Raw genomic sequence first — 3,017 nt, 5'->3', positions numbered from 1 at the left:
ACAGTGAATGAATACATAAATACCTCGTGTAGCAAATGCCTCCGACGGGATTCGAACCTGCGATATCTCGCTGTCAACGCGAGTGTCATAACCATTATACCACAGAGGCTTCAAGGATGAACAGATCCAATAATGTCAGATACACTCTATTACACAACATGTACTGCTGGAAACAAATAATAGCATATAATATAAATCAAGATAGCCGTTAACACTGTTAAATTATATATAAATCATCAAAGAAAGGTAAATACAGTGTTCAAATGAAGGGCCTAAATACATCGTGTCATCGTGTAATAAAATATGTAATATGTAGCTTGTTAATGGGTTTGAAGAAAGTGTCGATGCTATGAGCTTTTAGTTTATGCTTTCCTGATAAACCTTTCACTGGTAGACCTGTTGAGTCTCTACTGTGATCGGATGTTTGTTGTTGGTTCTGCTGTTTTTGTCCCATTTTACAATTTCGTCCACAGTCTAATTAGGGTAATCACAGCCACTGAAAGTTTGTTTTATGTTTTTCATTTCCAATTAATGTTCATCACATCTGTCAACCAGGGAACGTACTAAACTAAGTTTGTGTTGAAGATGGTGGTTAGATATAATAGTGTAGATACTAGTTGGTGTGAGTAGGCTTTTGTAGATCGTCGTTAAGAGTTTGCCATCATCTTGTATGGTGATGTTGGTGTCCAGAAAAGCTATGGAATTGTGCTAGGAGAGTTGTTAGGGTCGATGTTATTTAGGTGAGCATTGAGTTGGTCAGATGCGCCTAAATGAATAGCGCATAGCGCAACGTAACGTTTCCAAATACGTGGTTTAAAGATGGGTTCTGGGATTTCAATGGCTTTTTGTTCAAACCATTCGATAAATAATTTGGCAACTGGTGAACATCAATGATTTCATTTACCATTAAGTTGTGCACTAAATAAGTTATCATCATGATTATCAATGCTAGTAGGCACAAACAAACCAATCTCCCCTCCCCTTTACATTTTCTGTTTTTACCTCCATCAATATCATTTAACTGAAATACTCAGATCATTATTAGACACGTTTCAGACATTTTGTGTCGAAGCCAGTTAACGTTATTAAATGCGGTGTTCATTTGATTCACATGCAAATTATTTATCTGGCTTATTTTTACTTTTATCACCTCTCTTGTGTCGCCGTTTACTTGTTTCTTGCGTGATAAACGAAATATCATTGTTTTTTCACATTCAAGTTTGTCATTTAGTAATACATATCTGTTAATTGTAGAGCAGGATGTTTCTGTGCTGTTGTGTGCTGAATCCTATTTCTATCTGTTAAACCTGCGTTGGTGGAACAGTCGCCCCTCACAAATAGCAATCGTGTGCTTTCCCAGAATAGGTGAAGTCCTCCTCTACTTAACTTAGATTTCACAGCCAAGCCATTCTTTGTCTCGTCATTGTCGATGATCTTACATTGGTGAGCCTGAGCAATCTTCTTCAGATCAAGATTATAGAAATTCACTCTTTGCTGGTTACATTTATCATCTTTTACACACCGTTGATATAACATTTGTCTTTGGTTATTCTGATTTGATTTGTTGTACCAGGTCGTCGTATTCTATAATGCTATTCAGAAAGCTCTTCTGACGCATTTGTTTGTACCTACGTGCAATATAATGGTTTCAAAGGGAGAGCTGGCTTTGTCCACTAAGCTTTTTTTTTACACCTTTGAATTTTCCTCCTCTAATGCATTTCACTTCGGTGTTGTTTAGACGTCTATCTTAAGATAATTGAGTCTCGAATTATTAGCGTGTTTCTGACTTTCTTGTTCTCTTGTTTTCTATCCACAATCGGTTTCTGACTAGACTTGCTTGTTTCTTTCTTTCTGTGTAGTAGAGTGGTGATTTCATTGGCTATTTTTGATATCAATTCGTATTCAGAATGGTTATTTTTACGGTACCAGGTGTATCCATGCAATATGGACATAGCTATATTTATTTACTTTGAGAACATGCGCCTTTGGAACGGCGGCACACACAAGAGTGCTGCGTTCAGCTTAAATTACAAAAATATAAAAATTAATTAAAGATGGAGCACAAATATACACAATCATTGATAAAATATGCATATAAAGACGGAATAAACTGTACATACAATATAAGACTACAAATTAAAAAAATTATACCATTGAAAATGAAAGGTATCGAGTAATTTTTATACATCCATACTCCTAAACAAAATATACAGTATACTTCGGTGTTCTGACTTCAGTATCTTAGTAAGGGGTCGCTCCCAAATATCAGCATTTTCACAAGTGCACAAACATTATGATGGAAGGTGGGTAGAGGAAGAGGTAGACCAGTCTTTTAAGTATGAATGAACATTTATGACAAAATTATAGTGCAATAATGGATATAATGTACATTAAGTTATGTACAGATGAGCAAATACAGTAATTTAGAGTAGTTAGTTGTTTTGCAACATCCATATCAAGGGAGGGGGTACCAGAGAACAGAATGGTTGTACGTTTGTGAAAGCGTTGACAATTGTGAACGAGCCTTACCAAAGCAAAATGTGACGAGAAACAAAAATGAAAACAATAAATAAAGCCGAAAAATTCCATTAAAATACAACAATATTAAAAATAACATAAACATAATAAACATTTCAATGCAACAATACATTTGATTTGACATCAGGTTTGAACAGACTTAATCTCTGAACGTTTGAACCACTCAATCTTGGCATAATTTTTACAGTATTTATCAAACGCTCTTAAGAGCTGCTCTTAAGAATGTATTTCCACCTCCAAGAACAAAGCGAAGTTTGTTTTTTTTTTTATATCTAAATCGGAGGATTGATATATTTGCCAGATATTGGAATCTTCACATAATTTTAAAATCAGATTACAGAATGTTAAGTGTTTTGTTTCTTACAACTTACCATAAATAAGTGTTTGAAAACTGTATTTCACGTTTATGAAACATTAAACGAGGTCATGTGTTCGTTAACGCGCGTTGCAAAGTGTCGGCCAGGAACTCGCCCATTTTT

The sequence above is a fragment of the Anneissia japonica genome, unplaced genomic scaffold (genome assembly GCF_011630105.1).
Source record: "Anneissia japonica isolate Jap-2015-1 unplaced genomic scaffold, ASM1163010v1 scaffold639_len268944_cov154, whole genome shotgun sequence".
Lineage (NCBI taxonomy): Eukaryota > Metazoa > Echinodermata > Crinoidea > Comatulida > Comatulidae > Anneissia > Anneissia japonica.
The sequence above is the reverse complement of the archived record's forward strand: the minus strand, read 5'-3'. Positions refer to the sequence as shown.